The sequence below is a fragment of the Dermacentor variabilis genome, chromosome 7 (genome assembly GCF_050947875.1).
Source record: "Dermacentor variabilis isolate Ectoservices chromosome 7, ASM5094787v1, whole genome shotgun sequence".
In the NCBI taxonomy this organism is placed as follows: domain Eukaryota; kingdom Metazoa; phylum Arthropoda; class Arachnida; order Ixodida; family Ixodidae; genus Dermacentor; species Dermacentor variabilis.
The window spans coordinates 61,076,516-61,101,650 of NC_134574.1; the positions used below are offsets into that span (position 1 = coordinate 61,076,516).

Genomic DNA, 25,135 nt, shown 5'->3' on the forward strand with positions numbered 1-25,135 from the left:
CCTGGCAGGGTCCCATTTTTCTACATTAAAACACGATCTGCCATCGCAGAACGTTGGCAATGTCAATTATTGAAAACAACTGTGATCACAGTGAAATTAAATGTTGTGCCTGCACTGTGATAAATGTAAATGGTGTTCTTCTTTTAATGTTGAATGATATGAGCGCATTTGTTGAGAGTGCTCGCCATTTCACATTGTGCTCAGAGAACCACGTTCATTGTTTGGCAGTTTGGCGCTCCCGAGTTATAATACCCACTTCTATTGTCGAGCTTTTGGAGTCTCTTGGGCAGACTCAGCGACTTCAGGACGCATTTGACGAGCTAACAGAGGAAGAGTTCCGCGAGCACTTCAGGCTCTCGAAAAGCACTGTGCCGTGGCTCTGCGAACAATTGGAAGTCGCCATCAGTGGCCTTTGAACCGGTAGTATCACGACACAAGACAAGGTACTTTGCACTCTCCGTTTCTTTGCGACAGGGAGCTTCCAAAGATCCTTCAGCAGTGAAGAATTCATATCCATGGGGCAGGCTTCCGTGAGCGAGAGCATTCACGCAGAAGCAATTACTGTGGTGGGCCGGCAACTGGGTTGGGTGAGCTTCCCGTTGACACTGGCCGGCAAGGCTAGCGCAAAGGCAGCTTTTGCAGATTGCGGCCGCATTCCCGGTGTAGTGGCCTGTGTCGACAGGACACTCAGCCATAAAACAGCCTGAAGAACTCAATTCAGGCGAGACTGCAAGCTTCATGTCGAGAAAAGGGTTCTACGCATTGAATACCATGATCATAAGCACTCGCGATCTGCCATTTTTTGCACGCTTTTATCTTTTATAGTAGCTTACCGGTTTCATGTAAGGTTAGATTACAATGTAAGGTAGTGTGTACAATACGGGTATCACGTAACGCACTATTGGTCGTGATCGAGCCCATTCGAAATTGAATTTCTCGGTTGACCCATTTGCTCAAGCTGCGGGAGCGAGGAGCGAGCGGAGACACTCGCCTCGAAGACTTGTCAAGCGTACGGCAAGAAACGAAAGCGTGCATGGAACGTGCAGCGAAAGAAAGCGGATGACATCGTGCTGCCAAGATCGTCTGAGGCAACCGAGGCAGTTCATTCCGACGACGGCGTGCTGCCGCAACCACCTGTTGGAACCGAAGCGGTGCCAGTGGTGCTGCTCTCTCCTGGTCCTAGCTGCAGCACCTTCTTGGATAATCCCGTCATCGGATCATCTGGCACTTCCAGCGACATTCAAGACCGCGTCGACATGGTATTTTTTACTGCAGAGGAGACAGCCGAGCACATCACAAATGTGGCGGACTTGAAAGAGTCCTTGGCACCGCAGTGTGCAACTGAACATAAGTTCAAGCTACTGGACGTTCAGCTGGAGAGCTACGGCAAAGAATTCTCTATTATTGATATGGCTGTGATTAAGTCATTTTTTTTTACTTGTCTGCTCGGAGTGTGGCCGTGAGAAGCATGGCTTTCTCGAAGGGGAAAAAAAGGGCTATGGGCTGTGTTCAAAGCTTGTGCTCTCGTGCAACGACTGCAACTTCCTTAAGGGAAGTTTTTCGTCTCCAAGATCATCCAGTGATAGTGACGCCAAGACAAGGCCTTTTGAAGTAAATATGCGTGCCATGAAAGCTATCAACAGTATCGGTAAAGAGGCAACAGCTTTATCGGACTTTTTCGCAGCCATGAATGTTTCACATCGAGGCCTTCACCACAAGACTTACCAAAACCACATGAAGACTATGTAGTAAGCTTGCAGTGCGACTGCCGCGGAATGCGAAGCTGCTAGTGTTGCTCGCGTCAAGGATTTGTATGCGGAGTTGGGCAATGCACCCGGGAACGTCAATGTTATCTACGACGACACCTGGTTGACCCACGGGCCCAGTTCGCATATATGTGTCGGCTGTATAATTGAAATGTATACAGGCTTAGCAATAGACCATGTTGTGTTGTCTAACTTTTGCCTAGGGTGTACCTTGGGACCTAAAGAAGACGACGAAGGACACGCTGCCTGGCTCATCGAGCATTCACTTGCGTGCCAAAAAATGTTGATTGTAAGGCTGGCCAGATGGAAGTAGAAGCAGCCCTACAATTATTCCAGCGGTCACTCGAGATGCGTAAGCTTCGGTATACTACAATGCTTTCAGATGGTGACACTACCACGCCCTCACTGAAAATGCAGTCTACGGCTACATCAAGGTTTCAAAAAAAGACTGCATAAACGATGTGCATAAACAAATGTTTGCCTGCTTATGTACCCTCATCGACAAAAAAAAAAGCTCAAGGTGGGTCACTTGGTGGTAAGGGTAGACTGACTTAGGAAAAAGTCAAGATCGCCTCCTACTATGGTTATGCCTTGCGCAGTCACAAGCATGATGTGCCAGGCATGCAAAAGGCTGTGCTGGCCACACTAAAGCACATGCACTGACTAAACACCCAGGCATTACCTCTCCCCTGAAGGCCCTGAGTCGTGGTGTAAATTTAACAGGGCCATGGCCAACAATGAGGAGCCACCACCACACAAGCGAAGCCTGCCCGCCTTTGTCTGCGAGGCATTGTAGCCTGTGTTTATGCGGCTTAGCGACAAAGCCCTTTTGGAGAGGTGCTGTGACGGGATCACTCAAAACCCAAGCGAAAGCTTGCACTCTGTGATTTGGCAGCAAGTCTCAAAGACTCAACGCCGTGTAATGAGGCATGCTGTAAGGGCAGTGGCTGAAGCTATCAGCCGCTTCAACCAAGGTGTCACAAAGAGCACTGTGGAAATCGCCGTGAAACTACGCTACAGCCCAGGAAGTCGCTCTGTGCTCCGCAGTCTCGAAAAGGACAACAGCAGGCTTGAGAAGTGAAAGAAAAAGCACATGGAGAGCAGTTCGACAAAGGCAAGGCTCGCAAAACGAGACAAGCCAGCAAGGGACTCGGCGTACAGTCCTGGCCTGCTGTAGGGCAGTCGCAGTACAGAGCAGTGGAAATTTCTTGGCAAAAGTTGAGCTTTAGACTTGGAACATTGTTCATAGGTTTACTGTCTGTGGAAGAGCCACTTTACCATACTCTTCAACTTTCTTTTGCTTTCTGTGTACTGGAACAGACACACAACATTGTAAATAAAGTTTCTTGTGCTAGTTCAGTGGCCAGTATGCTATTATTTTGAGTGTGTAGTTTGAGTTGACACCAGCAAAAGACACGTGCGATCGTACAGGCAATTTAAAACTTGCTGGTTCCAACTCTATGTACTTATCTTTCTCTCCCCTTTCTTATACAGTGGTATGCTGATGTTTGTAACTGAAACATATTTGTTTTACAGGTTTTTCACCAGTGAGTAAATGTACCATGTGGTCAAAATCACGATCTCCTAATTGGTTGAATCGCATAGTGCTTACAAAATTCACTGATGAAAATTGGGGAGAATTTTAGGATGACAAGGGCCTCATTCTACGAGCTTGTGGCTCTTATGGTGCCTTATGTGTCACCCAAATCAGGCTGTGTTAGGCCACCTGTGCCTATAGACAAGAGAGTTGCAATAGTCCTATATAGGTTGGCCAGCTGTTCAGAGTACCGGGTTGTAGGCAATTAAGGGGGGACACGGCTCTTTGCAGCGAAAAAATAGCGAAAAAATCGATTTTTGAAAATGAGATTTTCAATATCTACAGCTAATATTTCTTTAATTCGCTAAGTTTCGAATCCCAGGGAAGAGTATTTCGTCCAAAATATCAATTTATAACATCACTGTGAGCTGAATTCCACGCAAAAACAGCCCTTTTTATCGCGGCGCGTAGCTCTTTCTATGCGCGCGATCGCAGCCATCTTGGTATCGTCGGAAAGAGGAGCTTTCCTTCTTTAATTTCCCGCCAAAAGTGACTCCGTCGGTTCGCCAGTGACGTTAAAAACCGGGGAGAAAAAGAAGTCCGAACGCGCGATCCGATTCGTTGACTAGCGCACATGACCAAAAACGCGTGCTGTAGTTGGCTGCGCGAGGTTCCCGTCGTCTGCTCCACTCCGCAGGCGACGCGACGGTGCGTCTCGTTGTTCTCAGTCGTACGTTTGTGACAAGTGCGGAACTATGTCCAATCCACCGGGGAAGTTCGCCACGAGGAACAAGTTCGGCAAAAAGAAGAAGCGAACAACTTATAACTTTCAGAAGCGCTCTGTTTCTTCGGAAAACATCGAGAATAGCCCGCCGACGACGCCGAAGTAGGCCTAGCCAGCTCACCAACGAGTGAAGTTGTTACGGACAGCGGCCGCGTTCGGCATGACACTGCAATGTTGCAACATGCGGATTTGCTGCAGAGGGATATGAATGCCAAAAGAAAACTTCAAGTCCTTGCTTCAACGCCAGCAACAAAACGGAAGTTGGATTCCCTCACTCACGCCGACGACGTTGCAGCCGCACCAGTCGACGTGGAGGTAGGCTTCGCTATCGTTTGTTTGGACGCCGTGAACGAACTGATGTCGTTTGTGAAGTGCAAGGTGCGCGGCGGTAGCGTCACAGTAGGCAAACGCGAACGAGAATATGGCCTTGCATAAAGATTGTTATCACGTGTGCATGTTGCGGTGATATCGCGTCGGCGGGGAGCTCGCCCCGCGTGAACGGTAACCTGAAGTGCAACCCGTTTGTTGTGAACGTTCTTGCCGTGCGCGAGATGCAAGCCACCGGGAATCGGCGAACGGCGCTGAAAGATGTTTTTCCCACAATGAACATCTCCCACCGTGGTCTTCATACGAAAACGTGGCAGCGGTATGTGAAAAGGAAGTTGGCACCCGCGGCGGCACTTGCTGCCGAGCAGAAGACGGCACTGTGCGCGCAATTGGTTCGGCAACTGTACGACGAATTGGACCTTGGAAATCCGGGAAATATTGCCATGTCATACGACGGTTCCTGGATGATGCGCGGCCACTCGTCTCACATTGGCGTAGGCGCCGTCAGAGCTGTTTACGGGGCTAGTCATCGACTATGTGGTGCTCAGCAACTTCTGCGCTGGTTGCGAGCGTGGGCCAAAGGATAATGACCCGAGTTTTAAAGCTTGGAAGGAGAGCCATGCCTGTCAGAAAAACACCTCCATGAAGGCCGGCGAAATGGAAGTTGAAGCTGCCCTCATCCTTTTCCGAAGGTCACTGCAACGGCATAACCTGAGGTACACCACCCTACTCTCAGATGGTGACAGTCACGCTTTCCTTGCGCTGCAGGAAGCCAGAGTGTATGGATACATTTCAGTGGAAAAGGAAGACTGTATAAACCACGTACAGAAACGTATGGGCACAAGCTTGCGAAACCTTATTGCAAAGCATAAGGGACCTGGATTGGAGAGCCTTGGTGGTAAAGGCAAACTAACTAACGACTTAGTCACAAAGCTGACACGATATTATGGCTGGGCCCTAAAGACTCACAAGGGTGATGTGCAAGGAATGAAAAGGGCTGTGATGGCAACTTATACACAACATCAAATGACTTGATATCGGACCACAGCTACTGTCCACCAGGACCAAGCTCATGGTGCCGGCAAAATGCAGCAAGCGCTAAGGGTGAGGCAGCCCTTAAGCACCGCTACAATTTGCCTCCTCATGTCTGTGAAGCCCTGTTGCCCATTTATGAGCGCCTGTCTGATGAAAAGCTCCTTGAGCGGTGCCTACGGGGCAGTACTCAGAACAGCAATGAGTCTCTCCACTCCCTGATATGGGCACTGGCTCCAAAGGAACAGCATGCTTCACTGTTCACCGTGGAAGCCGCAGTAGCTGAGGCAGTCATGAAATTCAATGCTGGCTGTGAGACGACCTCTGCAGCAATATTGAAAGAGCCGCACCTCAACCCTGGTATACCCAGCATGAAACGCATGGTGGAGAAGGACCGCCGTCGAGCAGTTGCATCTGCGGACATGCAGAATTCTTTCAGGAAACGCCATTTGGGTGGCCGTAGTCAAAATGACTACATTCCTGGTGGCTTTTAGCCACTTGCATGCACTCAAAAGTACGAGCATTGTATTCAAGAGTCCATAAGAATCAAATTAGAATTGCAAAATAAGAGATTTCATTGAACATTGAGAGCACAACTTATTGCTACCCATTTCTACGAACAAATTGCGAGGCTGCTGAATGTTCCTAAACGAATATTTCTGACATATACTATCATTGGCAGCATATGCACATATTTGCTAGCTGCAAAGGTAAACCTGAAAACAAGGGCGATGTGCACATACTTGTACACAACTTGATGTACCAAACTTGTAAAGAGAATCTCACATAAAATACTAAAAGGTTTCCATGCCTTCCCAGCATAACACAAGGCAAGGTCACAACCCTTGTGCCTTCAACCAATCAGTTATTAAAAAAGAAATAATTTCTGTCACTGAGAACAATAAATATAAAAAAGGGATGGCGCATTATTACGCGTTGTGAAAAAGCAGTGTGAAAAGTGAGAGTTGTAGCTGTTTTGCATCTCTCATCTGGCAACACATCTTGCAGTTTTTTTTTTTTTTTGCCATTTCCATTTTGTGGTGCTCGAGCGCAATTTCTTCACTTTTTCTCTTGTGTGTTAGCTATAATTTGCACTTTGTAGTTTTAGATGCTGTAAATATTGCGTGTATCTATTTATTTGTTTGCTTATTTATTTATTTATTTATTTATTGAAGTGTTTGTTTGCTTATTGTAAGATTTGTTGTGGGAATGGCCACTGAGAGGAAAAAAATCAACTTTACGGAGAAGGGAAATTTGATCGACCTGGTGACGAGAGAGAGCAACGTGCTGGAAAACAAGCATACTGATGCGGTGTCCCTAAGCGAGGAGAAAAAGAAATGGCAGCAGATAGAAGTACAGTTCAACAGTAAGAACGGAGTCCGCCCACGCACGGAGCATCAGCTACGCAAGTGTTGGGACAACCTGAAAGAGAAGTGGTGCAGGGCAAAAGCCACTGACACAAAGAAGCTGTTTTGAACTGGTGAGTTATATTTCGTCTCATCTATTGTGTCTCAAAAAGACGTTAAGGGAGCAATTATGGAGTACCGGGTGTCGTCGCATAATCCGTGAGCGCCGCACCCATTCAGCCCAAATGGCTCGCCTAAGACACGCACAGAGCGTTCCGGCGCATCTGTGGTGTCACCCGTGTCTGCCATACAACGCTCTTTTGTTGCATGTAGGCTCCTCTGGCTGGCGCAGCCATGCCAGCCAACGACAAAACAGTGCCAACAGATCGAGGTGAAGAAGTCCGATTTTCAAGTGATGTAATATATTTTGTCAAACACGCATAAGGGGGAATACGGTGTCAGGTAGAAAGGAGTGGTACGCCAAGCTTTTGCTTCACGTGAGAAACGCTGGCTAAGCGATAGTATATCAAGACGGCAAGTCGGGCCCGTTGGTTAGGATTCATCGTAAGGTTCGTAATAGCGCAACACAAGATACGGACAATTGGAAGCAAAGAACGACGAGCCGTGTTGTCGTTTTCCTTCCTATTGTCTGTGTCTTGTTTGCGCTACTACAAACCTTACAACAAGCGGCAGTAGTTAGAGTGAACTGATTCTCTAAGGACCATGTTATATTTTCATCGGCGTGGTATTCCAATATGTATTTCCTTGACTTCCTGCTTTTCAGGGGGCGGCAAAGCAGCCGATTCGGTGCCCACAGAAGAGCTACAGCGAGTCGGCGCTGTGGCATCGCATATGTCAATACGAATTGAGAACGCTTTCGACAGCGACCGTGCGCGACACGACGTTGATACCAGTGAGGCCACCGCAGTACTTGCTATGCTGTTGTCATCCATGCAGCCAGCAGCGATCCCTGAAGGCGACGGTAAAATTATAAGCGTTTTGTCTTTAAACGAGAAGTGCATGTTGTTTCTGTTGCACGCTGCCTATATGATTCAAAAATGAGTGATGGTGTACAAACATGGTTTGTTTTTGTGATAAGGTGATTACATAGTATACACAAAGCATATTTTGGATTTAACATGACCAACATGTTCGTCAGTGGAATTCCTTACCTTACATATCAAGTATGTTATGTGAGCGTCTTTTATGGCGGTGCGGATGTAAACCAGAATTGTATGTAACTCAGAGTGAAGCAATTTTTCAGCTACCAATTTTCTAAAAACGCACTGTAAATACTCCAGTTGATGGGAGTTACTGCTCCTCAGCTTGGAAGCTTCCACTAATTGGCTGCTAGGTAATTATAATGGCAAGACGTGGCTATGTTTGGGCACCAGCCTGTGCTGCAAGAAATTTATTGGAAGAGGTTCATGACATATTTGGCAATAAAGGCACATAATAAGTAAACAAGTGGCAAGTTTCTGCAGATGTGTGCATACTGTGATGTTATTGTTAGGCACTGTCCAAATACTCAATTTCACAGGATGCACATGAAAAATTATCTAGCGACAATTATCATGACATATATGCATGCCTTAAACGTGGCAATGGTATACTGTTTTAAAAATTTAATTATGAGGTTTTACGTGCCAAAACCACTTTCTGATTATGAGGCACGCCGTAGTGGAGGACTCCAGAAATTTCGACCACCTGGGGTTCTTTAACGTGCGCCTAAATCTAAGTACACGGGTGTTTTCGCATTTCGCCTCCATCGAAATGCGGCTGCCGTGGCCGGGAATCGATCCCGCAACCTCGTGCTCAGCAGCCCAACACCATAGCCACTGAGCAACCACGGCGGGTTGGTATGCTGTTTTGCAGGTACTTATATTGCAGACCATCACGCCAACCAGGATGAACCAATCTGGGAATTGGAACCATTGAGCCCTTTGAACGCTGATACCTCTTGCACAGAGACGGAATGTTTAGGCGAACCAGAAGCACCTGAAGCTCCACAAGTGCCTGTGAGCCAGCAGAGAGTGAACAGACCCAGACGGCCACTGCCTCCACTTGTTCGGAAACACGGCAGCACAGCAAGAACTTCGCAACTCAATAAGAAAATTCATGCACGGCTAGAAGCTGTTGCAGATGAACGAGTTAATAGGTGGAAGGAGCACCTGCTGCGTATGCGAATTGCGAGGGCTGAGAGAAAAAGAAACGCAAGGCCAGCAATGCGCAAAAACTGAAAAACGCCGAAGCGAAGGCAGCACTTCTGAAATTGAAAATGCAGCTACTGAAAAAGCAGTTGGAATAAAAATATTTTGTTCTTTGGAAGCAGTGTTGTTTATTTGTTCTTAGCAAGAAAAATAGTCGTGAATAATATGTCTGTGGGCTCTGAACCCACCTTCAGTGTCTGGTTGCTGTGGCTCATCAGGTGGCATTAATGGACCTGGCTGTGCGGCTAGACCGTTGTGTGGCAGTAGGAGGAGGTGCAACAGGAGCTGGGTGAATGTCCGGAGGGACGGGGTCATTCAGGTGGCGGCTGAGATTGTGCGCAGTGCAGCACACGCTGTTATGACCAGAACAGATGATGTATTTATCTGCAATTTCATGTCGAGGCACGGAAACCTTCTTTTCCAAATACCGAAGACCCTCTTGATGGTGCACCTTGTTGTTTTCTGGGAGCTGTCGTACCTTTGGAGGAATGCATTTTATGATGAATGATAAAAATTCAATCCCTAATCATTATTTTGCCATTACTGTTCAGCTACATGCGCACCTACACTCCGCTGAGCTTTTAGGTTCCTTAAGTGGAGTCATTACATAATGCCTGCAAGCACATCCCATGTCTCCCAGAAGCACACCTTGAACTTCCCCATTCTCATAGCGTGCTCTGGCATGGCTGTTATCGAACATACGGCTGTCATGATTGGAGCTTGGCCAACTGGCGACAAGATTAAAAAACTGCAAACGAGGCACTGTGATTGCCTGCAATAACAGAATATGCAGCTCGCATTAAATGCTTTCATATTGGCATGCATTGTAGCTTGTGGGGACCCCTTTTGGACCCCTGTCTACTGTTCACGTGCGACTTGGGCCATTCGCCTTTGCGATTGCTAGGGACACGCAGTTCCAAGCCTTATTTTGGATAGCATACACTCCCCACGGCCGCTGGCGCGACGCGGAGCCTGCTGCTTGCGCGCGCATCTCACGTTACGCCGCGCGCCGCGCGTAAGAACAGTGCCTGAGGAGCGGGCCTCTTTCGCCCTCTCTTCAGCTTCTCTCTCCTTCAGCATCGGAGGTATGCGGGCGCTTTCGCCTGGACAGATTGACTTTCGGTGCTCTTGGCTGTCGGATGGGCAGACCCACTTGGTCCCGCGCCCCTCTGAGCAAGGCGGCCCCCTTCTGTGTGGCGAACCTACTCAGAAGAGCCAGCGTGGTGGAGCAGGCTTCCCGAGTTTTCACCCGTAGTCTGCAACTGCTACCCCAGAGCCGTATTCCTGTACTGTACGCACATTTTGTACATAACAGGGAATAAACCCCCATTCGTTGGTGCCATGGCTGGAGTGGTCTCTACGCCTTGCCGGTGAGCCAGCGAACCCGCCGCGGCGCCCCTTTACATGCGCTGCGGGGTGGGGACGAGCTACGTGTCTCCTTAGAACTTAGCTAGCCGGGTCCCAGCACGTTAGCCCGAAGCCCCACATCTGGTGCCCAACGTGGGGCCGAACCCACGACCCTGTGATTAAGAATCTCATGCCCGCAGCAACCTGGCGAAAGCATGCACTGGATAAAAGGCACAATACGACCGGTCGCATAGAGAGGTACATTATCAAGTAGGTGACCTCGTCCTCAGGCGCAATCATGTGCTGAGTGAAGCAACAAAGGGCATCTCAGCCTCTCTGTCAGCCAAGTGGTCGGGCCCATACCGAGTGGAGACCAAAATGTCACCTCTTGTGCATAAGCTGGTGGACTCAAGCAGTAGGTCATCCGGCGGTCCAGTAAAAGTTTCTGACCTCAAACCTTTCGTTGCCAGAAGTAGCAACTGGGAAGAGGAAGAGACATAGCAAGCGCAACCGAGCAAGACGGCTGATCTTAATCCGCTCACTCGCCGGTATACTTGCAAAAACGCTCTTAGTCACCGCTACTCGCTGGTAGGCAGAGGGACTTTATTCCCTGCCGAGCTGGCAAGCAGAGAGGTGTGAATATAGCGTGAACGTACGCGTTAAAGAGGAAAAAAAGGCACTCATTAGCCGAATAAGACGAATAAGACGCTTTTTTGTAGTGCGCAGCTTCTGCTGAGGGCTGCGGTAAACCAAAGTGATCCGCGAGCCCGCCAGTGTGAGCTGTGAAAGCGGACCTAGCCGCTGGCTTACTGCTCGCGCCTGGGGAACATTATCCTCCTGTGGCGCTCGAGTGACATGAAAGGCACGGTTAGCATTTCAGCACTGGCCGGAGGGACGCATGAGGCTACCATAAGCCCAATATGCCCCTTTCCGTGAGCCTCCTCTTTCTCTCTGGCAGCCGCCTGCAAAGGTGAATGCGCCAGAATGATGCGTGATTGGCAAGCTGACGGACGCAGTGTGAGCTTCGTGTTCTGTGTATGAACATTGTCATCGTACTGTGAGATTTGCTGTTGGTGTGTTATTATCATCGGAGTGCGGATTAGTTGTGTGAAGTGTTAATTGTCAGGCTGGTGCTACACAGACGCCTACAATGAACCCGTCCCAACATGCCTCAAAGACATCGACCGACTCGTCCAGGTCTCATGGGAGCCGTCGCCGCTGCCACAGGCACCTCCAGTCACAAGCCGTTCGGGAAGCCACTGCAGTCGCGCTCGCTCCTGAGACCACAGCATGACCCGTGGTCCAATCTCGCGCTTCTACCATCTCCACATCCTTCCAGGTGCGGTCGCTGCCTGCGTCTCCACAGCCAGGTTCCCGTTTGCCTTCACGCCACCATGTCGCTACATGGACTTTCCAATCCGGCTCCGAAGCGCCACTTTGCTTCGTGTCGACGAAAGGGAAGGAACAAAGAAAGGTGGAGAATGACATGAACGGGCGAGAGATCCCACGCATCTTCCACAGCCGCACGGTATCAGCCATGGTCGAGGCCTCGGGCGGAGCAGTCATGGCCCCTGACCTTCGGCAGTGTACTGCGGCGTCTGCAGTGTGCTGCGGCTGTGCCGGTCCCATGACTCCAGTGGGGTGCACAAGCTTCACGTGAGGGGGATAGAGCCAGCTGCCAGGAAGCTCGGGTGGATCCAGCCACACAGGTGCTGCAGAACACAGACCCAGACGTCAACCCTGCCCTGCTGCGTTCCATTGTCGGTGCTCTTGCCTCGGACCCTGTGTTCGCGGCAACCATCGCTGCAGCTGTCCAGCAGGCAACGGCGCTGGCGCCTCTCCACAGCTCTGTCCTTTCGCCGGAAGCCGGAGGCACTGACCCTGCGGGAGAGAGTCCCGACTTCGATATTTTCGCGAGAAAATAAAACAGGTCAAACGTCAGCTTCGCCATTGATTCCGGTCGGCTTCCTCATGGGACGGCCCGAGTCTTCAGGGGGGTTCCCTTTTGGACCCCTGTCTCCTGTTCATGCGCGACTTAGGCCATTCGCCCGTGCTATCGCTGGGAACACGCAGTTCCAAGCCTTATTTTGGATAGCGTACATTCCCCGCGGCCGCTGGCACCGGCGCGACGCGGAGCCTCCTGCTTGCGCGCGTGGCTCACGTTACGCCGTGCGCCGCGCGTAAGAACAGTGCCTGAGGAGCGGGCCCCTCTTGCCCTCTCTCGGCTTCTCTCTCCTTCAGCATCGGAGGTGAGCAGGAGCTTTCGCCCGGACAGATTGACTTTCGGTGCTCTTGGCTGTCGGACGTGCGGACCCACTTGGTCCCGCGCCCCTCTGAGCAAGGCGGCCCCCTTCTGTGTGGCGAACCTACTCAGAAGAGCCAGCGTGGCGGAGCAGGTTTCCCGGGAGCTTTCACTTGTAGTCTACGACTGCTACCCCAGTGCCGTATTCCTGTACTGTACGCGCATTTTGTACATAACAGGGAATAAACCCCCACGGCTGGAGTAACCTCTACGCCTTGCCGGTGAGTCAGCAAACCCGCCGCGGCGCCTCTTTGCGTGCGCTGCGGAGTGGGGACGAGCTACGTGTCTCCTTAGACCTTAGCTAGCCGGGCCCGGGCACGTTAGCCCGAAGCCCCACAAGCTACCGTATTTACTCGCATATAACCCGCACCAAAAATTGAAAAAATGTGTTTAAAAAGTGGGGGTGCGGGTAATACGCGAATATTCCGGAGAAGGGGGGCTCGGCGGGTCGGCTTCACGGCAACGCGCGGCCTGCCGTGCAGAGTCCGCATCCCCATCGACATCAACGTGTGTTGCAGTGCATATTAATATTGCACCAACCTTTTGACCACCGAAGGCCAGTATGGACTGAAAGAAGACCACGTGGAAGCGGAGACCATGGAGCATATCGTTTTGCGGTGCAGAACACTTCGTCCGGACATTGCCGAAGACGCGGCGATAGATATAGAGGGTGCCCTGGGATTTGCAGGGGAGGACGGACGTGTGGATGAGAGAAGGGTAGTGGTGACAAAGAGTAGGTTGGAAGATTGGTGCAAAAGGGGCTAGGGACGAGTGAGTCTATAAAAGAGGGACAAATTACAGTTCACAATACGAACAAAATTACGGGGGAAAAAAAAGGGGGGAATCCTAGGCTAGGGGGCACAAGCCACCACCGTTACAAAGGGCTAAGCCACTATGATCCATCCATCCAGCCAACAAGAGGCCAACGCAGGTCACAGCCAGATCCACATCCATAGTCTGTTTAGTCCCACGCCAGCCACGCGTTTCGCATGCTTTGCATACGCTTTGTTCAGACGTTGATGGGCCTTGAGTAAGGTGCCGTTTCTTGTACGCCCAGTTTGCACAGTTCGCCAGCCTTGTCTAGGCATCATGAGTGTGTCTCGGCGGCAATCATTCACGGCGAAGGAGAAACTCAGGATCGTCGCCGCTGCTGAACAAATCGGCAACAGAGCTGCTGCGAGAAAGAACGATGTCGACGAATCTTGCATTCGCGACTGGCGGAAGAAAAAAGACTCTCTCGAAGCTGCGAACAAGGACAGGCGAGCGTTTCGCGGCCCGAAGACTGGCGCGTACCCTCACCTCGAGACGCAGCTTGCAAAATTCATCGAGGAGCAGAGGAGTCGTGGCCACGCTGTGTCTACAGAGATGGCGCAGATGCAAGCCCTGAAGCTGGCCCGGGAAATGCACATTCCACGCGAGTTTCATGCGAGCCGCGGATGGCTGCAGCGCTTTATGGCCAGGCATGGATTTTCGATGCGGCGGCGAACTACCATGTGCCAGCGGCTTCCCGACGCTTACGAGGAGAAGCTGCTCAACTTTCAACGTTACGTCATCGGACTGAGGAAAGAGCGCAACTACTTGCTATCTCAGCTGGGAAATGCTGACCAAACGCCAGTATATTTCGAGATGCCTATGGACACGACCCTGGAAAAAAAGGGCGCAAAATCTGTTAGTGTGCTGACTGGCGGCAACACCAAGCTGCGCTGCACAGTGATGTTGTGTGCTTTGGCCGACGGCACCAAACTGCGCCCGTATGTAATATTCAAGCGCAAGACTCTACCGAGTACACCACTTCCCCCAGGAATTGTTGTGCGAGTGGAAGATAACTCGTGGATGAACAGTGACCTCGTCATTGACTGGATTCAAGCAATCTGGGAAAAAAGACCAGGTGCCTTGTTGGCACGCCGTTCGATGCTGGTGCTGGATTCGTTCCGAGGCCACTGCACTGACGCGGTGAAAGCTCGCCTCGCTGACAACGGCACAGACCTTGTCGTAATACCTGGCGGCATGACTTCCATGCTCCAACCACTCGACGTGTGCATCAATAAGCCTTTCAAGGCTCACGTGAAGCGGCTATATGCCCAGTGGATGGCCGATGGCCTTTACGCCCTTACGCCGACGGGACGCGTGCGAAGGCCAGATATTGCACTGCTGTGCCAGTGGATCGTAGATGCATGGGGGATGATCCCGGCCGACATGGTACGCAAGAGTTTCAAGAAGTGTGCCATAAGCAACAGCCTAGATGGTACCGAAGATGATTACGTCTTTGAGAGCGGCGATGAAGCCTCAGACGGCAGCAGTGAGAGTGGCGACGATTGACAATTGAACGACAGCACTGACAACGTTGCGGCAGTCGTTTTCAAATATATTTGTTTTGAAAACTAAAATGGTGACTGTTTGCTCAGTTGTAACTTCCTAGTCCTCATTTTTTCAGGTAAGTGTGCGGGTTATACGCGAGGATATTTTTTTTTATTTCATGGGGTTCAAAGTTAGGGGTGCGGGTTATATGCAAGGGCGGGTTATACGCGAGTAAATACGGTACGTCCCAAAATACCCTTGCTGTGATGTGAGAGTGCAACATCACTGCAACGGGTCAGTAATCATTCTGGGGAGCTAAACATATTTGCCATGATAAAATAACATACTGGCATACAAGGCATACTTTCACTCCTTAGCCTTTTAACGTGCTTTTGTGAAGCCATGCAGTATAATAAATCCATAAATTGAAAAGAAAAAAACCCTAATAAAATTTAAAAAATTCAGCCCTCATTCGGGGACAGTAGCTGCAAATAAACGGATTCGGGAAATTGTGGTTAGTGCTCAAGGCGATATGCCATATGTTTTTTGTGCACAGAATGGCTTTAAATAATGCTCAAACTGTGTTTAGAAGCCGCACGATGACCCGTATTTAGCTTGTGAATGCATTTTGACGACTAATAATTGTAACATGAACTCTCCACATACTTTCACATTAAAAGAAAAATATCCTTTCCTGCAGCGAAAGACTTCTGCGTCTTTACCTCCAGGGCTCTTGATCCTGATGTGCATGCAGTCCATGCACCCTGTGACACCAAGAAACTTCGCTATGCAATAAAATTCGTCCATCACTCCAGATGCTTGTGAGAGATCGAGGAGCTTCACGAGTGCTGGGAACAACGTAGCTGCGATCACAGTCGTCACATGTTCAATGATGAGAGACACTGTAGGCTGGGATATGCTGACCAAGTCACCAGTTACCTCTTGAAAAGTCCTGACGCTGTAGAAACGGAGGGTCACGAGGAGCTGTAGAAGTGGCAGCATGGGCAAACCGCGCTCATCTGGGCTCGAAGCAAGTGGCAGGAAGGAGAGGTGTACCACCGCTAGTATTGAAAAGTGGAACCTGCCAAGAAACTCGCCGTCGTTGTACATCCCTATGGCATTCTGACGGTCCCCGAATACAGGCCGGGTGAGCTTTACATAAGGAAGCGCATCGCGAACATCTGCTTCCCTTAAAAGGGCAACAAAATCGATAAGTTCCAAAAAGCTGCTTGCGTGGTCGGCCATGAGCGGCCCCTTAAGGGGGGATGCGGGGCTAAAATACCGATTTTCGGAAGAAAAATGTGTTTTAAAGCTTGAGTTGTTTTGGATTGCTGGTTTAATGAAGAATATTCTCACCAGGTTTGGTTGTTATCGGAGAAGTAGAAAAGAAGAAAATGAATTTTTTTCACGACGCGGTGGGGCGCATTTGCCGTCGAAGGCGTCTGTGAACGCTCTTTTCAAGACGCGGCCGCGGTGCGGGCAAAAAACCGAACGTGAAGTGAATGCCTGTGATAGAAAGTTTGTTTTTCGTGCTGTTTAGTGACGGAATACTTTCCATCGAGACTATGCAAGGCAACTATCGAAGAACTAAAAAAGAAAGGCATATTACTGGCCGCAGAAACCGAAACAGGAGCTCGGATTGGCGGAAATGTACCACGCGACCACCCAACGCTGTTTTCGCGCCATTTGGAGTCGTTCCTGCTTTGGTTGCGCTCGACGCTTGCTATGTGTTGCTATATCTTCCTTCTGTGAGCTTATTGCGATCACCGGGTGGCCGGTGGTGTGACCCGAAGATGCCCGCAACGAAGGCTTCGACACGGAAAAGCTTCGGGAAGCGAAAACGCACGACGAAAGCGAGAGGCCTAAACAGCACTGGGCGACCGCCAGCAAGTGAGCGTCTGCCTGTGCGTTCGCCAAGCCCAAGCCTGCTGCCGGCGGCTGATGCGAACCCTACAAGCTCCGATGGTGGTTCGTCACCTATGGAAATGTCTACTGGTTCTGCTGATGGTGGTGAGTGCCAATTGATGACATTTGAAAGGAAGGTCGCGCTACTTTGCCAGGGTCCTGCCGACGAAAGCGAGGAAACGCCGGAGCCCAGCGGCTACCGTTTTGTAAAAGTTACAGCCATCAAGGCGGTGGTAACATCGCTTCTGTGCCCGCATTGTCACGGACAGTCGTTGGACTTGGAAGAAATCGGTGCGGGTGTGAATCTGGAGTTTGTCGTGATGTGTAGATGGTGTGGTGAAGTCAAGAAGGCCGCGCATGCTCCACCTGTGAAGTCCAGTCGGCAGCCTGAGCTTTCATTGCGCCTCGTGGTTGCAAGCCGTAACTGCGGCATGAACTACAAAACCATGGCAAACTTTTTTTGCGGGTATGGACGCGCCAATGCCCATGCACCACAAAACATACCAGACAGTAGCGGAGAAGGTGCACAGAGCCGCTATGGAAGCTGCGTCTGATGCCATGCGCGAAGCCGGAGCCGCTGTGAGGGCAATCAACTCCGTTGCTGGCTCCACTCAACTTTTGGACGGGTGTGCAAGTTATGACCGAACTTGGCATAAACGCGGCCACACCTCACACTTTGGGCTCGGCATTGCTATCGAGCTGGAAACTGGGTTGGTGCTGGATTTTGCTGTGCAATGCAACTATTGCCATGGCTGCAACTATGGTCCCAAAGAAGGTGAGGATGGACATCAAGATTGGAAAAAAGCACACAGTGAGGTCTGCCAGAAGAACTTCAGTGGATCGTCGAATGCCATGGAAGTTGAAGCTGCAGGCATAATATTCAGTCGCTCTAAGGAGCTTCACAACATGCAATACACCACAGTGCTCTGTGATGGCGACAGCAAATCATTCCTGCATGTCTCCAGCCTGCAGCTGTATGATAAAGAGATTGTGAAGGAAGACTGCATAAATCATGTCGCAAAACGTGTTTATGCTGGAATTGAAAAACTAAAGAAAACGACGAAAGGTCTAGGAGGCAAGGGGAAGCTGACGCAAAGCGTGGTAAAAAAACTCACTGCTTACTATGCATCTGCCCTGAAAGAAAATGCTCCAGATGTGACAAAAATGCAACGAGGAGTATTTGCGACACTTTTTCATTCCTACTCGACGGACGAAGTCCCACGACATGACGCTTGTCCACATGGTGAGGACTCATGGTGCCACTACAATCGGCGCAAAGCCCTAGTTGAAGCTGGTAAGCCATCAGTGCCAAGACCCCATCGTCCAGCTTTCAGCAGAGACGTTGCCAAAGAGCTTGTGCCTCTCTACAACCGGCTTAGTAAGCCAGAGCTCCTTGCACGATGCTCAAGAATGCAGACACAGAATGCAAACGAGTCTTTCAATGCGCTAGTGTGGAAGAAGTGCCCGAAGACCCAATTCGCATCCCTGAGAACCGTGGAGACTGCAGCAGCCTTGGCTGTACTAGAATTTAATGAGGGTGCACGTGGCATCAAGAGAGTATTTGACAAGCTGGAACTAGAACATGGAGTCCAGACGATGAAACACGTCCAACAAGCAACCCATCAAAGCATTGCCAGAGCGAAGGCAAGGGCGATGGACAGCTCTAAAGTTGAGAAAAAGAAAAGAAGGCTTGAAGCAATTGCCACAGAACAGCGTCGCGTTGAAGATGAGGGCCCGACCTATGGAGCAGGGCACTTTGATTAATTTTTTTTTACCACAAAATAAAATAGCATGTTCTCAAATCTTTGAACTCATTTTTCTGAGTTTGCACTTTTTGGGGAAACAAAACCGTTAGGAAAACAATCATTTCTAAACTACATTGCCAAAAGATGCTTTCAAGGTGGTTTCTAGACTGAAATTTTCTCAGGAACTTTTTCTCAAGATACTTTTTAGGGTGCTAAATAGTTTCTAACAGAAAATATTTTGAGATGTCTGACATGTAATGACAACAAAAAAATTGAACTTTGTTTTTAGATTGATGACATTTTTACAAAAATTGCATAAAAAGCATGCGAGCGGTCTTATCTTGCACTATGAACCATCTAGAAGATATCTAATTACAAACAGTTGATATATCTCCATTATTTTTGAAATGATAGTTTTCCTAAGCTGAGACACATGATTGCTGAATATGAGAGCTATAACTTTTTGTCTGTTTGAGCTAGCGCATTGAAACTTTGAATATATTCTAATGAGCAGATTATAAACAGTCGCTGAAAATTTGATAAAAATTGATGCAGTAGTTCAAAAGTTGACTCTTGAGCCTAGCATCCCCCCTTAAGTAGCTGCCAAGCTAACTTGAGGGACATTCCTTTTCCAAGCCGGTAAGGTTAAGGAAAGGTTCGACTTAAGCATAAGGTTTGTTTATGAAACGCAGTAAGGTGCCGAAAAGGTAAGGAAGGCAAAAGTATAAGGTTGCTTTGTGAATATGGCCCTTAGTGAAGAAAAAGGACAGCAGCCTACATTTTTTTGCCGATTATCATCGACTGAACAAGATCACTAAGAAGGACGTATACCATCTCCCACGGATAGACGTCGCATTGGATCGGCTCCGCAACGCTAAATAATTCTTGTCGATGGATCTCAAGTCTGACTACTGGCAAATAGAAGTCGACAAGAAAAATCGCGAAAAGACCGCCTTCATCACCCCGGACGGCCTCTACGAGTTCAAGGTCATGCCATTCGGACTGTGCTCGGTGCCTGCAACGTCCCAGTGCGTCATGGACACGGTGTTAGCAGGGTTGAAGCGGCAGACCTGTCTTCTTTACTTGGAGGACATCGTCGTCTTCGCCAGAAATTTCGACGATCACCTTAGGTAGCTTGCGACAGTACTAGAGGCCATCAAATCATCAGGGATCACTCTAAGCCAGAAAAGTGCCGCTTTGCTTATGATGAGCTTCTGTTCCTGGGCCACATCATCAGCAAATCTGGAGTTTGCCCTGACCCACAGAAGACAGCTGCCATCGCAAAGTTCCAGCAGCCCACTGACAAGAAGGCAGTGCGTAGATTCCTTGGTATGTCTGCCTACTACAGGTGCTTTGTCAAGAACCTCTCACGCATCTCTGAGCCACTAACACATCTAACCAAATGTGATGTTGAGTTCAAGTGGGAAACGTCGCAGGCCGACGCATTTGAAGAACTCAAACGACGCATGCAGTCGCCACTGGTACTTGCGCACTTCGACGAGTATGCCGATACAGAAATCCATACTGACGCCAGTAGCCTAGGCCTCGGTGCTGCTCTAGTCCAGAGAAAAAACGGACTTGAACGGGTAATTGCTTATGCTAGCCGGTCGCTGTCAAAAGCGGAAGGCAATTATTCTACGAACGAAAAGGAATGGCTTGCCATCGTTTGGGCTACAGCAAAATTTCGCCCTTACCTAAATCCCCTTCAGTCACGGCGTACACATAGGTATATGCGATTCTTAAAATTTTTTCTCCTCCTCGAATTTGAATTTCCCGTGCTATTTTTGCTGCACAGCACTGTGTGGGCTTTGGGAAAGACCACTAGCAGCACCTGTCATCGTTAACAAGAAATAGAGTCGTAAACAGGCACTTCCAAAATGAACGCCGCCACTTTCTACAGTGACAATGGTAAGTGCTTTACAGAATTGAATTTTTCTAAAATGCTAACACTGTTGGGAGGCGCGTGTGAAGGTTTTTTATGCTCCTAAATACATAAAGAACGTGTGAAAACCGCTAGAGGTATTCTTGCGCACCAGGAAATTGCGCACGAATTTCTGCGTACACAAATGTGTAAGGTGCGACTCTAGCGGCACAAATCAAGTGATGACATTTCTCGTAGTTCGCGCTTTACCAATCAGAATTTTGGTGTTTTCACATTTCAGACTTGAAAAATCATGCGAGAAATAAAACTAGGCTTGATGCTGACCGGGCAAAGAGACTACTGTCCAGAATTGCCGATGGCAACACATCGGACATTGGCCTTTCTGACGACAAGGAAGGGGAAAGACGACACCCAAATCAACTTGTGAGTGTGGAACTATTCTGGTCAGGCTTTTTTCCTCTCTCTCTCTTTCCGTTTCCATCTCCTTTTTTGCTTACCATTTAGTGTTTACCTTGCCTTGCATTTTCCCGTTTTGGTGCTGTGTAATTGGACTTCCTAATTAAATGATCCAAGTTCACCTTATCCAATCCCCCTCAGTTGGTATTCACCAATTGGGTGAGGCAAAACCCGGGAATGTGATTCCGTCCTGTTTCTCAGGGCAGTAATAAAAAAAAATATATCGTCTTGCAGGGTGACCACCCAGACAATGAAGCTCATACGTCTGGAGTAGCACAGCATCTTCATCTGCCACACACTAATGACCAAGAAGCCATCGGCCAACAAAAGAGGAAGGCTGTTTGGGCCACTTCGGAATGTGACCTGCCTGACACCACATTCCATTATCTCACAGACTGTGATGTCAATGTTGTGAGCGAACCACCAAAGTACTTCTTCAGGTACTTCACGGATGACCTTTTTGAAGAAATCGCATGTTGCACAAACATTTACGCGCTACAGACTTCAGTAGTTATTCTGGGAACACCAGAAGAAATCAAAACATTTTTTGGAATGTTAATGATAATGGGAACATTGAAATTCCCACGCATCAGGATGTATTGGAACCGTGCCACGCAAATTCCTAGTGTGGCAAAAGCAATGAGTGCAAATAAATTTTTCAGGTTACGCTCTGCATTGCACGTCACAGAGCCAGACACGGAATCCCAATGGAACTGACAAGTTCTGGAAGGTACGATCACTCCTTGATGCTGTGAGAAAGAGGTGCCTTGAGCTACTGCCTCCTGAAAAAAATATCAATGACAAACAGATGATCTCTTTTACAGGAAGAGCTGCGGCCAAGCAATTTGTTCGAAACAAACCAAACCTCGAAGGGGTGGAGGTGTTTCTTCGATGCAGCTCCAGTGGTGTCGCACATGACTGAGATTTATCAAGGAAAAGATACGGACACGGCTGTGGAGCACAAGCATCTTGGGCTTGGTGGCTCCATTGTAATGAGGTTGATCGAATATGTCCCCAAACAAGGTAACTTTGACAACTATTTTACGTCAATATTGCTACTCTACAAGCTAAAAGAAACAGACATTTGGGCCATTGGCACCGTTCGCAGCAACAGACTACAAGGATGTCCACTGAAGTCAGAAAAAGTGCTGAAAGAAGAAGGACGTGGAAGTATGGATGCCAGGGTCACTGCAGGCGGCGACATAACAGTTGTGAGGTGGCAGGACACAGAGCCAGACGGTATTGTGAATGTCATATCAACATGGGGAGCAGACTACTGAGAAACAGTGGAGTGAATCAACAAACAAGCATGTTGACATCCTGTGCCCTGAAATTGTCAACAAATACAATGAATCAATGGGCGGAGTAACAAAATGGATTTCTTGCGGTCGTTGTACTTGTTAAAACAAAGAACAAGGAAATGGCCTGTACATGTAATTTTCCATTTTACATCATTCGCACTAGTGAACGGCTGGCAAGAATACTTGACTGACGCGAATGATAACTCCATCCCACGCAAGAAAGTTCTTGATTTTCTAGCCTTTCCATAAGTTGGGTTGGCATTACTCATGTCCAACAAGAATGGTACCAGGAAACGGAGTCGTCCAAGCAACGACGCCAAGAAGCCCCCATGGAAAGTGCACAAATGCCGAGTCGCGGCCAGTAAATGCTGCCCGGTACGATGGCCTGCACCACTGGCCAACCCAAACAGGCAATAGCTTTGCTCAGCGTTGCAAGCTGGAGGGCTGCAATTCAAGAATACGAGTCCGATGCAGGAAATGCAATGTGTTTCTCTGTCTTTCAGCCACAAATGACTGTTTCTATAAGTTTCAAAAGAAGTGAGATTTGATTTTTTTTTTCATCGGTGCCACAATGTACAGCGCCACCTATCAGGGCAGCGCCGTACATTGAGAGGAGGGGGCCTTCTGTGTTTGCCGCAAGATGGCTCTGCGTGTGCGGAAAGCGCAGAAGAAATGCAGCGGAAACGCACTTCGCTACTTGTGTAACTGCGACTTCTGTAAGTCACATGTTCATAATTACCGATATACACCGCAGTATAACTTTCTACGGCTCGTTTCTAAGGCAACACCGCACTCACTAGAGGCGCTTTTGTATCGCTTTGAAGGATCGAACTTGTGGCTGAGTGGTAGCGTCTCCGTCTCACACTGCGGAGACCCTGGTTCGATTCCCACCCGGCCCATCTTGCAAGTTGTTTTTTATTCATGAAGTGCCTCCCGGGATTTATTGCTCATGGCCAACGTCGCCGACGCTGACGACACTGGCTTTTCTGCAACACGAGCTCCTTAACGCTGTCGCGTTAAAACCATGTCAGATAATTTTCCTGCCAGTTGTTTTAATTTGTGACTGAAGAGGTTATGGCAGGCCATTCAATGTCGTCAGCGACTACCATGCATTGTGTCAGGTAGTGAACTTAAAGGATCCTTCAGGACGGCTGGTGCAGTGGACCCTCAGGCTACAAGAATACATCACTGTGACCTACAAATCCGGACAAAAACAATCTGATGCCGATTGCCTATCACGTGCCACCATTGACCTGCCGCCGCAAAATGACGAGGATGATGGCACTTCCTTGGAATAATAAGCGCAGAAGACTTTGCTGAACAGCAACAAGCAGACTCGGAGCTAAAAAGCCTCGTCCGACAGTTACACACAACCCCGTACCATCCCATGGCCAACAGCTTGGTGGAGAAATTTAATGGGACCTTAAAGCTTATGTTAAAACGAATGTGTGCAGAGATGCCGAGAGAATGGGACCACTACCTGGCACCTTCGTTATTTGCCTACAGGGAGGTACCTCAAGCAAGCCTTGGGTTTTCTCCCTTAAGAGCTCTTTCTTGTATGGTCGACACATCAAGGGGACCCTAGCCATTCTAAAGGAGGTTTGGACAAACCATGCCCTTGATCAAGAAGCAAAGACTACATACCAGCAAGTGATTGACCTTCGCAGTCATTTGGAAGAAATGTGTCGACTGGCACACAAGAGCTTGAGAGGGCCGGGGCTCGCTACACAAAGCTGTACAACTGCCAAAAAGATCGCTTCAGCCGGGAGACAAACTCCTAGTCCTGTTACCAACAGAACAAAACAAACTGCTCCTGCAGTGGAAGGGACCTTTCGAAGCAGAAGAAAAGAAAGGCGACGTCGACTATACCATCGAGACTGCAGGATGGCACAAAGTTTTTCATGCCAACCTGTTAAAAACATACGAGAACAGAGACAGCACGCAGCCATCAAAACAGAGTAATGCAATATTTAGCATCACAGAAGGGAAAAGCATCCCAGTGCCAGAATTTGTGGGAAATGAGACCTCGAAAGACGTGAAGCTCGCGCTCCGCCTGACTGCGACACAGCGACAGGAACTTCTAAACAAAATGAAAACATGAGCACCCATTTTCTTCAATGACGCCTTTTACAATGCCTTGATAGGTTTATAAAAACGCACCGATCCGACACTTCGCCAGTCTGCTCCAGGGACGTTAAATGAATACTGAGCAACTCCCGGGAGAATAAGCTGCCGACATCATGCCCCGGCACCGAACACCGTCAGCCGCCATGGAAGCCAGCCACTAACGCCGAGGCACCGACTTTGAGGGTCACTTATGGGCCGCATCAATTGGGACGGACTGTCGGCACGCCCAGTTTGCTGTATGTCACTTTTGATTCTGTGGACTGTGGACTCTAAATATTTGCTTTCCCGATTACTGTATTTACACGATTGTAAGTCAACCACTTTTTCTAAACTTGAAAATCTGAAGTGGGGGGGGGGGGGGTCGACTTACAATCAAAACCAAAACATGGCACCGCCCAAAAAGCGAGACCAACGGGAGCTACAACGCAGTTACAATTTTATGTTTGCTCTATGGCTCTACCCGTAGCTTTTCGCTATCCCGCATGTTTGTTCGCTTTTCGGAAGGGTTTTTCAACATTTTTGAGTTTTGCAGTGCACACAACACTCGTGGGGCGTGTCGATAATTGATGGAAGCGCCGCTGTTCCATTCGTGGTGGCACTCTCAGAAGAATGGCGCTTGCAGGGAGTATTGGTAGTTCATGGAAGAGCAGACACCGCTCGCGGGTTTCTCTTTCCCTGTTGCGCTTAGCTTTCCCCATTGTTTGACGAAAGGCATTGGTTTGGCGCGTTCCACTTGACTGCCAGCTACGTGCTACTTCTATGCTTCCTCA

General features: G+C 49.0%; 2 long non-coding RNA genes across 2 annotated transcripts in view; one reads left to right on the top strand and one right to left on the bottom strand.

Moving 5' to 3' along the window:
- The window catches only part of LOC142587473 (uncharacterized), a 192,467-nt gene that overhangs the window by 122,276 nt on the left and 45,056 nt on the right, over positions 1-25,135 (bottom strand). The window lies entirely within an intron of this gene.
- LOC142587472 (uncharacterized) lies at positions 1,973-12,163 on the top strand. The gene is made up of 3 exons (XR_012829548.1): positions 1,973-6,926; positions 7,577-7,774; positions 8,668-12,163. It is a non-coding gene; the product is annotated as an uncharacterized LOC142587472 (long non-coding RNA).